The sequence below is a fragment of the Sus scrofa genome, chromosome 4 (assembly GCF_054392235.1).
Source record: "Sus scrofa isolate SSC_HxYL_T2T_F1_AM1 chromosome 4, Sscrofa_HxYL_maternal_Yorkshire_Landrace_v2.0, whole genome shotgun sequence".
Taxonomy (NCBI): Eukaryota; Metazoa; Chordata; class Mammalia; order Artiodactyla; family Suidae; genus Sus; species Sus scrofa.
This window is the reverse complement of record NC_139386.1, coordinates 74,054,201-74,069,544: the sequence shown is the minus strand read 5'-3', so window position 1 is coordinate 74,069,544 and position 15,344 is coordinate 74,054,201. Positions and strand designations below refer to the sequence as shown.

General features: G+C 41.9%; 1 protein-coding gene across 2 annotated transcripts in view; it reads right to left on the bottom strand.

Annotated features, from left to right (window-relative positions):
- The window catches only part of CYP7B1 (cytochrome P450 family 7 subfamily B member 1), a 176,997-nt gene that overhangs the window by 64,836 nt on the left and 96,817 nt on the right, over positions 1-15,344 (bottom strand). The window contains exon 2 of one of the 2 annotated variants that reach the window (XM_085022289.1): positions 13,216-13,290. The exons of the other annotated variant lie outside the window; for it this stretch is intronic. The gene's annotated coding sequence lies outside the window, so the exon portion shown is untranslated. The remainder of the gene's footprint in view (positions 1-13,215; positions 13,291-15,344) is intronic. 2 annotated transcript variants of the gene reach the window in all.

Below are 15,344 nucleotides of genomic sequence, written 5' to 3'. Positions count from 1 at the left end.
GGACACAGCCTCTTTGATCTAAACACCATGTTTTAAAAGATGCATTAAATAGCCAAGGGACCTTCTACCTCCTGAAAATCAAAAATGCAAAGGAAATGTTTTCTAGGTAATTCCAACCGGGTGACCAGGGTGATGCTTCACACCTTGGGTTCTTTAGCTCTCTCACCTCAACCAGCAACCCAACTACAAACAGGTAGGCACATGTGGATGACTGCATTACAAACCAAGCAGGGCCTGTAGGCTCCTGGGCGCACAAGCCTTTCTGTGTCCCCCATTTCTTGTTTTTAGGGAATGAACTTCAGCTTCCAAGACCTTCCCTGAGTTCTAAAGGGCAGGTTCAAACACTTGCTACTCAGGGAAGGGAGGGGATACAGAGGCCAGGGAGGAGCAGTCAAAAGACAACAGTGCAGCCTTGGGGGTTCCCATCATGGCTCAACGGTAATAAACCTGACTGGTATGCATGAGGACGCGGGTTGGATCCCTGGCCTCGCTCAGTAGGCTAAGGATCCAGAGTTGCCATGAACTGTGGTGTAGGTCGCAGATGCAGCTTGGATCCTGCGTTGCTATGGCTATGGTGTAGGCCAGCAGCTGCAGCTCCAATTTGACCCCTAGCCTGGGAACTTCCACATGCCAAGGGTGCAGCCCTAAGAAAAAAAAAATGCAGCTTTGGTCCCTCAAGGCATACAGATAACAATATCTGTGAGTTCTTCTGCAGAACAGCCAACTAGTGGAAGATGTTAATGAAGCATTCTTCATTCCTGAAAGAAGACCACCAGACCACTGAACACCTGCTTTGAAAACAATGAAAGCTCGCCTCTACGCTGATCTTACCTGCAGCCCTATTCTCTACTCCCAAAACTGTAAAACCACTTCCCAATCTCTCCCAAGGCGGGGGGGGGGGGGGGGGGGGGCACAGTCTTTAAGGCATTAGCCTGCTGTGACCCACCTTTGCCTAAAAAGTGATAAAGCTGCTTTTTCTTTTTCGCCCAAAACTCTGTCTCCATATTTCTAATCAGCACCAGTGAGCAGAAGCCGAGTCCTGGCAACACCCTCTTCATCTTCTCTCTGTTAAGTTCCAAGTGACTTCTTTTCAGCAGCTGTTTCACCCCAAAGAGACCAGGCTGTGCTCAGCTTCATCCCTAACTCCTAAGGACCAAGATCGCCTTTCTGTCCACTAAGTTGCAGCACCATGAGTACCTCCTGCCTGCCTTCCACCCAGCCTTGGCCCCCAAGCTGCCCAGTACTCCCTGGCTCTCAGCAGCACCATCCCTGCCACTGATCTCCCCAGTCAACCCCACTTCAGCCCTTCAAGGCTGGAAATACAGACCACAGCTGGGCAGTTTCAGGATCCACCTGGGCCAGGGAAGGGAAAGGGATGCTTGTATCATTTCTCATTGCTGAGTCTCAGATCATGCACACTGTCCATGCCTAAGGTCGGTTGTGGGGTGTGAGTGTGAGTGTGTGTGTGTGTGTGTGTGTGTGTGTGTGTTGGGAGGTTGGTAATTTGAGATCTGACCTATTGCAATTTTCAATCATCTAGCTAACAGGAATTCACTATTCTTCAGGCCACTTCGTATATATTTACACACACACACACAGAGAACTACTGGTTCCAGCTCAATTTTATTAATAACAGAACACATTTATGTCAGAGCCTGTGCTAAGTGCTTTAAATGCATTACCTCATTTAATCTTTACAATCACCCTCTGAAGCAGATTTTACCTTTATTCTTCTTTCCAGAGAAAGAAACTAAGACTTGGAGTGGTAAGAAACTTGTCTTACATTGACAGCAAAGAAGCACAAGATCTGATGCCTCACCTCTGAGTTGGAAGCTGGGCTTCGGCTCCCAGCCGGAGCTCCTCTCCCCAAAGCTACAGGAAAGCCACGCCTCAGAACTGTGATTCGAGATTAAGCTGACGCCCTCTCACCCAATTTCACTGACTTTGGCTCATGAGTGCAGACTTAAAGGGCACGAAGTCAAAAGATGGAAAGACCCTAGGAGGAGGAGGAGGCTTCGATATAAGTCTTTGTCTCCACAGGGAGTTACCCTGGTTGCAACTGTCCTTCACCTATAAATTCTTGTCTGTCCTACAGGCACTGAAGCATGCGGAACACTGAGACAGAATATAGAGTTGAAATACCAACAGAACAATGGCATAATTAGTTTGTCCAAAGGAACCCAAGCCAACTGCAATTTGGCTTGATTACACATGGAATTAAAATTTGTCTCTGCCAATCACACTGGCATCACCATGAAAAAGAAGCCCAGACCATGGCTGGCCAGTGAATTGGATGCTGGCAAGTTAGACAATTATTTTTTATGTTTTATATAGGAAATGACACTAGCCCATTACCACCAGTGGGGCACACATTAATACTCATTAATTCAGCAGACAATACCTACTGTGTTAGGGGCACTGGGTCAGGCTCTGTGTTTGTTATTACCTGGATGAAAAGCTATGGGTTTTGCCCTCCCCTAATAGGTCATTATAAGAAGGATAAAATCAGATTGTTACCTGAAAACTGACTTTGACTGTTGGGGTTATCAAGCCAAGCCAAAGATCTGGAGAAGGAAGGATTTATTACTTGCAACAAGTATGGAAAACATCAGGACATTCTCCAAAGCAGTGTCTCCTTGAACAACAAAACTGAAAAAACTTATATTTAAAAAAAAAAAAGTTTTAAGTTAAGGGTACATACATGTTCATGAAGGGGTTTGAGTGGTGATGAATATTCATGAAGGGGCTTAAGCAGAGGAGAATTCAGCCAAAAGGGTCAGAAAAGATCATCCTTCTTTAGGTTCCAGTTAACCTGGTGGTTGATGGGTTAAGGTGGGGGGTAGGGGAGAGGGTTGAATTCTGCAAAACAGCTCAAGAACAGGCTTTAGGCTAATCTTTGCCTTTGAAACAAAACTGAGAGTCTTTACAACTAACTGACATACTGTCTCAGCATACTCTGAAATGGTTATTCAGTCATTAATAACCTTGGCCAGGTAATAAAGATGTTGGTTTTACCTCCTCTTGTTCCCTTAAAATCATTAGCTACTGAGAAGTATTCTTCTGCAATGCATTGTGGCCAGGCTTAGGGCACAGAGTGGCTTAGGTCTCAACTGGGTTCTAAAATGGAGAAAGTTTAGGTCTGGTTCTCTTCCTCTGGGGACCTCCTAACCCATCTGCTTACAAGATGATGAAGGTGGGGTGATTAAGGTGACATGGAGTATCAAGGACCCCTGAGGTGTGGAGATCAAGGTCATGTTCTTATGAGGTGACCTGGAAAGGCTTCAAGGAGGAGGGGGCATTTTACATCAAAAGGCAGAAATACTGGAGGAAAGCATTCTAAGAAAAGAGAAGTCGGTATTTAACAAGCTATATAAACTAGACTAGGCAAACTGAGTTTGGGCAGCTTGCTTTAAGGGAGACAAACTGCTTCACTTTTAGAGCAACTTTAAAAATACATATGGATATGTTTATAACTGATTCACTTTGCTGTATACCTGAAACAAATACAATGCTAAAAGTCAACTATACTCCAATAATTTTTTTAAAGAAATTAACAAACAAAAATAAATACAATTTCTTCTATTTTTAAAAAATGACTGCCCAGTCCTAAAATGTTTGCTGTTAACACATAGACGTGAGACCTCAAGCATTTGAAAAGTTAATGCACTCTTTCTGCAAATAAATGTTAATGCTCTTTTAAAACGATTTCCTTTATAAATGCATGGGCTGACAGAGAAAAGATTTCAGGGATATGCACATGCCGCAATGTTAAATAACTGCGATTGCTTCTGCGTATTGAGATTACGGTTAATTTTCTACTTGTGCTTTTCTCAGTTTTTCAGATTTCCAATAATAAAGATGTATTTCTTGGGTAAACAGTTAAAAGCAAAAGTTACTTTAAATAGACCTTTGAATGTGTTTTTTAAGAGAAAGTGTCAGAGCTAGTAACTCAGTAATTTACACATTTAACAGCAACAAAAAACACAACAAATAAAAACCCAGGAGTTCCCATCGTGGCTCGGTGGGTTAAGAACCTGATATAGTCTTGGTGAGGAGGTGGGTTTGACCTCTGGCCTCCCGCAGTGAGTTAAGGATCCGGCGTGGCTGTGAGCTGTGGTGCAGGTTGCAGATAAAGCTGGGATCTGATATTGCTGTGGCTGTGGTGTAGGCCGGCAGCTGTAGCTCTGATTTGACTCCTAGCCTGGGAACTTCCATATGCCACAGGTGTGGCCCTAAAAAGAAAACACAAAACAAACAAACAAGTAAAAACCCACTCATATGCCAGGCACTGTGCTTGTCATTCTGGGTACAGAGACGAGTCAAAGCTCCTTAGAGAATCTAAAACAGTCTACTGAGGGAAAAGAAACCAGATGACTTCAATAAATTAAAAAGGTATCATTTTGATTTGAAAGAAATCAAAGGGTCATGAGAAGAAACATTCTTCAATGGGTGGCATGAAGGGCTTAGGGAAAGGGGCTCAGACCAAGTGACATTCCCGGCCAGATCGGAAGTAGGGACAGGCTGGAGAGGGGGTCCGGGTGAGAGGAGCAAGTGTCCCTGAGGCCTGGGGGGAGGACTGAGCCCAGGGGCTGGACTAATGCTGCTGTGCCTGGAGCACCTCAAGGGGGCAGATGCAGTGGGTGGGAGGAGAGAAAGGGAGGGTCCAGATCTCTTGGGAACGTGTAGGCTCTCTTCCACCATCGACTGTGAGCCTGTTCTCGAGAATAAGCAGTGCAGCAGGTGGCATTAAGGGACTCCCAGGCAATGAGAGTCAGGGGCCAGGAACTCAGATGCCTGAGTCAGTTGGGCTTGGCGTCTATCCAGATTCACCTTGAAGAAGTTTCTACCCAACCTCCCAAAATCCCACCTGAGTCATCTGTAAAATGGAGCCAACCCTCAAGAGGGTGAGCTGGGGTTTAGGATTAAATTAGATAATGTGCTGGAAGAATAGTGCCTAGAATATTGGAATCAGTTTAAAAACTAATTATGACTATTACCAAGTAACATCTTGGGGACCAAAAATCCTTTCTATCACTTCTTTTTAGTGATTAATTTTTTTGGCCACACTCATGGCATGTGGAAGTTCCCGGGCCAGGGATCGAATCCACCATGCCACAGCAGCAACCCGAACCACAGCAGTGACGATACTGGGTCCTTAACCTGTGGAACTACCAGGAAACTCCCCATCACTTCTTTTTAGAGATGAAAGCAAAAGTAACATGTATTAGTTTAAAAAAATAAAAAACTATTCATTATATAACAAAGAGATACATACAATTAAAGAGACTATCTTTAGGATATCAATTTTTGATGAAAAAGAAACAAGCTTGTATAATCACACACACACAAACACACATGCACACAGATACCATTTTTCTCTTTTAAAACGTTGTTTGCATCATTCAGTTTTAACTGGGGCTCAGACTAAACAAATATATTTTACACTGCCAGGAGAGCCTACATTTTATGTTATCACAAATGCATTTCACAAAGGCTATAACCCCAAAGACTTATCTTCCAGAGGAAGATATGGAAGGACATATGGAAGGAGAAAAATCCAAAATGACCACCTAAGAGAGTGCTGTTTGTGTTCTGCAGAATGATTAATTTTTGATGACACTAACTTATGACTTAGTGAATGGAATGAGTAGAAGATGCCAGAATACTGAATTGAAGAGAAAAATAGTCTACCATCCAATTATTTGTTTGGATTTCCCCCCTTCAACCATATTGGTTATTCCTGTTATTTAACAGAATGATTAGTTGGTTTGCTATAGCCATTATCTGCCTTAAAAAAATTAACATAGGAGTTCCTGTCATGGCGCAGTGGTTAACAAATCCGACTAGGAACCATGAGGTTGCAGGTTCGATCCCTGGCCTTGCTCAGTGGGTTAAGGATCTGGCATTGCCGTGAGCTGTGGTGTAGGTAAGAGATGCAGCTCGGATCCCGAGTTGCTGTGGCTCTGGCATAGGCCGGTGGCTGTGGCTCTGATTAGACCCCTAGCCTGGGAACCTCCATATGCCACAGGAGCAGCCCAAGAAATGGCAAAAAGAAAAAAAAAAAAAAGAAAAAAAAAAAAACCACCAGATTAACCAACAAACACTGCTGGCTATTTTTTTTTAAGTTGTGCTAAGGTAGTATTTATATTTAATTTGGGAAACTCAAGTGAAAACATATGTACCCTAGAATGTTCATCTGTTCTATTTCTGATGTCTTTATAACCCTACAGGATGGGTTTCGACTCTAATTCCCTCATTGCCATCTAGTTTTTCACCCAAACAACCTGAGTTACCAGTTATTATAGAAAAAAGCCGGCGTTCTCAGAGGTTCAGGGGCTATCCACCAAAATGAAGTTTCTGCTTGACTGGGAAGATATTTTCTGTAATTCGATATAACTATTTATTCTCAAGGGGGGAGGGTTTTGAATGATTGGGGAAATAGAAGGGAAAAAACTCAAATCCTATTACTATGTGCTAAGTTGTTCTAGTGGAATCATAGACTTGAAAACAACAACAAAAGGGTTTTGAGGTGAGGGTCTCTTAAGAACTAAGTACAGTTGACCCTTGAACAATGTGGGTTTGAATTACACAATCCACTTATATGTGGATATTTTTCACTAGTCAATATTACAGTGTTACATGGTCCTTGATTGGCTGACTCCATGGATGCAGAGGAACTATAGATGTAAAGGGCCAACTATAAGTTATATGAGGATTTAATCCCCACCTTGTTCAAGGATCAACTGTAATTTGAAATTGGGCAGAATTACACATTCCCCCCCAGGGCCACCAGGATAATCCCCTTGCAGAAGAGAAGTGGGTGGTTCCTCGGAGATGCTGGCCCAGGAGGCCCAGGCCAGGAGCTAGAGAAGACTAATTCTCTCCTATTTGGTTCATAGGCACAGAGGACCCTAAAAAGCCACCACTCTCCTAGGACACCCAGGAAACAACTTAAGTGTTTCAGGATGTGGTGACAATAGTGACCTTAAAAAATCTTGGGGAGTTCCTGTTGTGGCTCAGCAGTAATGAACCCAACTAGTATCCATGAGGATGCAGGTTTGATCCCTGGCCTTGCTCAGTGGGTTAAGGATCCGGCATTGCCATGAGCTGTGGGGCAGGTCAGCAGCTGCAGCTCTGATTTCAACCCTAGCCTAGGAACTTCTATATACCGAAGGTGCAGTCTTATAAAAAAGACACACACACACACACACACTGTGAGCCCTTAAAATAGTCAAGGAAGACAGTTATTATCTGAGCCTTTGGTACTGAAGCACACTGCAATGATCCATTATGCTACTCAGCTAGTCACAGGAATAAGACTCATCCCTAACAAGGTATCTGATGGGGACCTTGACATGAGAGAATCACTTAGGTCCATAGGTTTCCTTCAGATTTGCAGAATATCTGTGATGGGAGAAAGAACTGTGTTTTGGTTCTTTGGAGCAGGATATGGGGAAATGATTATCTAGTTCTTTAAAAAAACAATCTAAAGAGTTGTTTTATTTGGCTCTTCAGCAGCAGCTATAAATAGTAGATACAGCATAACATATAGTAGGTGTTTCTGATTGTTTTTTTAAACCCATTTAACTTTGCTAAATAGAAAAAAATATGACATCATCCGCTGTTCAAATATGAATATTTTTTGAACCACGAGGGTTTGAATAAATTCAAATTCTCTGTACAACTCTGAACTCAAACTCTATAGACAACGGATCAGCATTTCATATAATTTTTCCAGTAGTGCAATAGTTTCAGAGGGTAATTACTTTTTTTTTTTCTACCCAAGTAAGATCAGCCTTCCTGTCACCAGCAGTGTTTGAGATGTTTGGGGCTTTACCTTTTGATGAATACATGACATGCCAAGTTCTATGGGTTTACTGATTCATCACTCTCCAAATTTATAGGGATGTATGCAGTGTGATTTGATAAATTGTTTTGTTTTGCCTTTCATCACTCACACGATGTTGAAAGGACGCTCCCTGTATATCTTTGGCATCATCTATCAAAAATAAGGCTTTGGAGAGAACAAATAAAATGCAGTAAAAACTTGTTGAACTGATAACTATATAATATGAATGTGTCATCTCTGAATATGAAGGACCACTATATGAGGCTCATATTTTATTTTTTTCGCAGGTTTACATATCTGGTTCCCAGTGGTTTAAACTGCACTTTAGTTGAAATGTTTGCAAAGCTTCCCAAGTATCTTTGGGAGAGGGAGTGCTATAAATTAAAGTGATTATTAATCTTACTAAATCTATTCCTTTTTACTGGCATTTACTTAGGAGATCTGTGCCTCCTTATGATGGATTGGTTTGGCAACTTACTTGACGTACTGGTACATGAAATAAGAACTTGGAGCCAGATATTCAGTCTTGCTCGGTCTCAATTTTAAAGGGGGAAAAAAACTACTACTAAACTTGTAAGTTTACAAAAACAGTTAAAAAGAGAACACTGGGACTTAATAATTGTTGAACCCAGCAATTTAAATCAAGGTAGGAATGACAATTATTGCATTTATTAATTAAAATTCTATTTACATTTCATCATGAGAACAAGTTTTCTCTAATTAATAAAATGATTTTTAAGCAAGGCCATTAATGACTATGAATCCATGAAAATATGTTTGAATCCCAGAAGAAAACTGCTTTATAAGTTACAAAGTCTAAATTTCTTATCAGAGACATAAAGCATAGCAATCAATAACTGTGAAAGAGATTCCATGTTTAAAATGTTCACCCCTTTTTAAACCTTAGGCAATCTTCAACACAACAGGTAATGGAAAACCTACCTTGCCAATATGAATGAAAAATGAATAAAAAATCAGAGAAAATAAATTAAAACTGTGAATTTCCTCTGTGGCCCTGAATCCTGTGGGTTAAGGATCCAGTGTTGTTGGAGCTGCAGCTCCAATTTGATCCCTGGCCTGGGAACTTCCATATGCTGCGGGTATGGCCCTAAAAAAATTTAAGATGACAGGAAGATTTCAAATTTGCCATTTTGATAGGGAAGCTTTCATACACTGACTGATCATTTCCAAGGTAGCTGATAGCATGGAGCGAATGGGGATTTTCATAACCCCTAGTTCTTTGAAGTAGGTATATCTTACTGAGACAGATTTCTAAGGCATACTATTAAGTGAAAGAGGTAAGTTATAGAATAGTAACTCTAATATGGTCCAACTTATATAATTGACTCCTCCCGTCATGTACATATAAAATAAATGCAAAAATAAATATTTGAGAGGCTTCAAACCAAACTCCCAAAAGAGCCTGGAATGGGCTGAGGGGATTGGAAGGAGGGTGCAAGATGAAGGCTTTTCCCAGATCCTCCTGCATCAGATAAACTTTTCACAGACAGGTTTGTCCTCACACTTCTTTTTTTTCTGTTACATAGCTATTATTTTAAAGAAAACATGTTTTTATAAAAACTTGTCAAGTGAATTACCTCATTCACAATTTTTCATAGCTTTTCAAAGCAGACATCATTCCTTTTCTTCACATTTATGCATTGATGGATTGCAAACTGTACACTGAATCCTTAGGGATTTTTCTAGAGTCCCCTCAGGGGGAGGGAACAAAGACTGCAACTAAGTGGGCTTCAGACACACACACACACACACACACACATACACACACACACACACACTTCTCTCTGGCCTCCAGCTTTGCCTTTCTCTGTTTCACAGACAGATGAGAATGAAATATAACATTTTGTGTGAACAGGGCTTGAGGACTTAAAAATATTTAAAGGCTATTCCAACTCCTTTCTGCATTGGTTCCCACAATGAAAATAACACGAGTTGTCCAAAGCCACACTGCAGAAAACACTGAGTATCTCACCTCCTTTGGGGCCCTGTATCCCACAGCACCTCCAGAGCCCTAGGGTCCCCATCGCATACACATATCACACACCCCTGCGCTTGGAATCCAAAGCAGCCAGCAGTCAGGGCAAAGCGTGAACAACCTCACCCTACACCTGCTTTTCCTATTCATTTTTGCTTAAATGTTTATATTTACTATTTTACACCATATGTAGGTATAATCACTTAAATTCCTCTAGCTTCCTTAGGAGATGATCTGAACTAATACACAAGCAAAGAAAAAGGTCAGTTTCCACTTTTCTTCTCAAAATAAAATGATTGCCAAACTAATTAATAAAATGACATTTACTACCATCAGTAAAATATAACACTAAAGCCACTGAGTACAAAACAGACGAAAAGAGTCACCTTCCCCACCTAATTAAGAGCTGACCTCCAAGATTCAAGAGGAGGCAGCTCAGAGAGGCAGAGGGGCTGCTCATTCTGCAGGAGCCGAACCTCAACAGCACATCCCCCCAAGAAAAGAGCTCATCGCCATCTTCATCTGCAGAGGTGAATTGAAGAGAGACAGCTACAGACCCAGAGAGGGCAGAGGGAGACCCACCCCACTGTGCTGTAAGTTACTGTCACACAAAGAAAAATGGCAATGAAATAACAGCCTGACAAAAATAATCAGACCCCCGATAGGTCTTTACTCATGCAGCCAGCCCCCACCCAGCCCCTGCTAACAAGGATCTTCCCTTCTTCCCTTCTCTGAAGGCTCAGTCTTTTTTTTTTTTTCTTTTTAATTGGTGTCAATATCACTCATTTTAGCTCTGTGGCTTCATTATTTCCTTGTGTGGAATGTGTCTTTCCATCCAGATCATAAGCAGCAGGGCTGTATCTTATAGGGCCTCTTGTAAGGCCTCTACAATGGATTAGTTACTAGGTAGCCAACAGTATTAGTGACTTCCCATCATGTGTCAACTTGCCTTGGTTATGGTATCAAGTGACCTCAATCAGTTGACTTTAAGTCAAGGAGACTACCATCAATAACATGGGTGGGTCTTGTCTAATCAGTTGAAAGGCCTTAAAAGCAAAATTGAACTTTCCCTGAGAAAGTAGAAATTCTGCCTCAAGACAATATCAGCTCAGCTACTGCTTGCAAGCATTTAACCTGTCATCTTGCCCTATGGATTTTAGACTTGATGGCTCCTAAAATCCTGCTAGTCAATTTCTTAAAATATACATATACATTATATACATACATAAAATAGTCAATTTCTTAAAATACACATATACATTACATACATACATACACTCACACATATATACACCATATATATATATACATGTCATATATTGTACCTATATTCTATGTATGTGTATACACATGCACACATATCCTTTCCTACTGGTTTTATTTCCCTGGAAAATCTGGACTAATACAAGCACTGAATAAGATTTAAGATTCTGTTATGGAACACACATTCTTTAGAGGAAAACTAATACTCACTTAAACACATCACCAATTAAAAGCAAAAGAGTGAGTGACAAGGTCATGTAGAAAATAAAGCAAGACAAGTATTTTTGAGATTGGCTGGAAGCTACATTTAGACTGAGTGAACCAGGAAGGCTTCTCTGAAGTGGTGACATTTAAGCTGAAAAAGGAGTTGATATTCTCCTGACTTTTTTTTCCTTCCACAGAGCTAGTATAAAGTGATTTACATAGTATGCACTCAATAAATTATTTTGAATAAATGAACAGATTAATAATATGGTCTTATAGAAGATTGGCTATTCTAATTTTAGGTCACTAAAAAACAAGCTGAGTTTAAGACCTTAATGAGAAGAAAGTCTTTCCTCCACATGGAAATTACATCAACTTGGAGCTGGAGCTCTTGTTTCAGGCTTGATTAATGAATGGGGGTGACTGATTAAGTCGTTCTGAGTATGCAATTCCTTTTACCTGCACTAATTTGAAAACAGTATAGAAATAACACAGTTGGTAGACAAAGTGCAAAGCAGAACAAATATCCCTTTCTGACCCTATTCAGCCTCTTCTTATCTCCTTCTCCTCCTCATTTTCTTCAAAGCACATAGATATCAGCTCACCCTAAACCCACAATGCTTGATGGGTTACTTACTGCAGAGAAAAGAATCTGTATTTCCTCTTTCTCGTCCACGGTCTGACTATGTGGCCAGTCACCTTTATTGTCTTCATTACTGAATGATTTGTGCAAAGGGCAGGGGCAGATGATAGGGAGAAAATTGAGATTCCTCCAAACCTTAACCCAAGAGATGTCCTCATCATCCAAGAGGTGTAACTGGTATCAATTAGGGGAGGTGTGGGCTGGATGGCTGTTTCAGATGAGGGGGCAAGACCCAGGTGTGCCTCTCTCAGAGAATGAAGACCCTTGAGGTCTATGTTTCTCGGCCGTACACACTTCTGAGTGTGTGTATGTGAGCCGTGTGTTAAGGCTAAAGACCAGGTGGAGGCAAAAGCCAGGGCCACCAGCAGCTGATGTGCCCCATTCTGTCTGTTCTTCACTGTGCTTCTTGGCTAGGGGTCGACTTCAGAGCTGCAGCTGTAGGCCTACACCGCAGTCACAGCAACACGGGATCCAAGCCGCACTTGTGACCTACGCTACAGCTTGTGGTATCGCTGGATCCTTAACCCACTGAGCCAGGCCAGGGATCGAACCTGTATCCTCATGGAGACTATGTTGGGTTCTTAGCTTGCTGAGCCATAATGGGAACTCCAGACTGTAGGTTTTCAAATGACATATGTGAGACCTGATGTTAACATTGTTTAAAAACATATTCGTTCTCTTCAGCTGGTTTTCGTGAAAGTCAAATATGAACAGAGTAGTTATGTTGGAGACTAAAGGAGAGAATGAAAAAAGCAAATGAGGTACAGTGGCCAAATTACAACATCCATTTCAGAAGTTAAATATAAGGAAGTCAGACTTTGCGTCTCTCTAGCTACATCTCAGGAGGCACTGTCGTCCACCAGCTCAAGACCTAGGGGCCTGGACAAAATCAACCCAGGTGAAGCCATTTCAGGACAGGACCCTTGGAATGATGGTGAATGGGTTTAAGTAAGGTGCTGGCTTCTCTAAAGCTTCAAAAAGTTTCCAGAAGAGAAATCATGTCTTAAAAGAATGATCCCACCTATTGAGAGGGATTAACTGAGTGAGTTGGGACCCTGAGACCTCTTTCCTTCTTGTCTTGAGCTGTGATGCAAAAACCATGAGTAGAGGCTGATACTCTGAATACAGAAGGTACTCTGGCACATTTTCAAGCAGACTCTCACGGGCAGCAGAGGTTGACCAGAATAGGGAGTGTGTGAGGAGATAAGAGACAGTGCGAAAGGCTTAACACCTATGCTCTGAGAAACACGGAATACTAACCGGGCTGAACAGGGTTTCCACGGTTGTGGGGCTGTGTTTTGGGGTGAGGTCACAAGAGATGGATTTCAGGAGTTTCTGTCAGCAAAGAAGAGGGAAAAGGGAAAGGCCATGATAAATTAAAGATAATAACACTCACTTAGAGTCAAGAATCATTGTTTGTTTGTTTGTTTTTTCTTATTTTGGCCATGCCCACAGCATGTGGATGTGCCCAGGCCAGGGATCACACTCAAGCCACTACATCCAGGGCCACTGCAGTGACAATGCCAGATCCTTAACCTGCTGCACCACAAGGGAACTCTGAGAATCACAGATTTTTTTTTTTAGAGTTAAAATGCATCACAAAAATAACTGTTTCTCACCTTTGTTATTTCAATGATGGACTTGAAGCCAAAGAGAAGCACCTTTCTTCTGAAGAAATCCCTTCCCTCTGCCAGGAGTAGGTACTCCAATTCTGTAGGCAGAGGTTTTACCCAAGCCTGTCCATAGGTTCTAGGCAGGAAACCATCTCTACAGGGCTTGCCCCAGGCCCTAGTTCTCAATGACATAATAGTGAGAGATCATTTATAAATGAAACCCTATTTTTTGCATTTTATGTGTCAGCCTGTTGTCGTCCCACTTATTCACATTGATTCAAGCTATTACATAATAATCATAGTATATATTAATAATAATAATGTTATTATGGATGCCAAGTGTAGGAATTTATAGGCAGTAGCTCAAGGAAAGATAATAGACTATTTCCTGTGAGCCCAACACTTCCGATGATTCACTATATGCAGAACAATTTAGGCACCACTAAGCACCTCTCACCCCACCCCACACACACCTGGAAGGTTCAAGCTACCTATTGGGCCACCCATTTGCTCTGGTCTCTAGAAGCGACTCCATCTTCTGTGGACCCTCACAGTTTAGGGGGGCTGTGCCCTGTTCTGATTTTCCCTCACCTTGTGTTTGAATGAATCTGCTTGGAAATCACTGTTCTGCACAATGTGTGTTTTATCATCCTAACTCTTGATCATCTGCCCCGGCCTTCGCTTCTGTTTAGGAAGTGGAATGCCTCTGCCATCGAGCTGTCTGACTTGATTTCAGACAGCTTCCTGCCTTGTCCACATTCTCTGGGTTCCTTCCTGTTAATGACTTTTCGTCGTGAACAAGGTAATAGGTTTAGGCCTGTGGCAGCAGCTCCCTTTCTCCGGCCTTGGTCCCCCTTCTGTCCCTGTGGCTGTCGCATGAGCCATGCAACCACTTCCTGGGAGCCAATGTTAACCACACGTACTTGAACTTCTGCAATTCCTGCCATCGGAAGGTGGGTGTGGGAGCTGAAGCAGAAAGCATAACTCAAACAGATCAGTATTTTGAACAGAATTATGACCTGCGGGTAATTCATGAGTCTATTAATTGTTTGTTCTTTCCTGCCCTGGGTGAGGTATTAGCCACCATTGAGTCTTTAAGCATAATAAACGGGCAGACAAGGTGACAGTGGAAACAGGTCCTTGATTAAAAATCCATGCCCTGCAAACCTGCAAATTAGATAATCACGGTAGATGGGACAGAGTTGCTCAGCAAACGGACCGTTGTCATAGACCTCTGGGGAAATAAACCGCCATAGGTCTAAAGGATTGGAGACACGATGTCTCAAAAGGATAAAACTATGCTTTAAAATGACACAGGTATCTGACCTCCTTCTAAAGCCTTAAAAATGGCATAAAATATCTGGTTCTGAGATGCCGAACAGCTAGCCTGAATGCTTCTGGTTGCTTCTCCCCTCCTTCTGCCCCTCCGGAACTGAGCAAGGCTTTAGCACCTTGTTGACAGAGCCAAGAAGTGACTGATCGACACTAATGGGATTTTTAATCTTCAACCTAATTAACTTTGTTAAAATTAAGGCTTACCAGGAAGAATCGGCACAAAGAAATTAATTAAGGCAACGGAATTTTTGCTGGATTTAACAGCTGAGTACCAACTCCAGTGATACTGCACACAGAGACGGATATTTTCAATTCATTTGCACTTGTCTCTTGTGGGCTTCAGTGTCTCCATTTTCAAAAGCACCTACATTCCCAGAGCTGAGAGTGCCTATCTTTGTCACTGGCATAGGTCAAGCAGTACGAGAGAGATTTCCTTGTGTG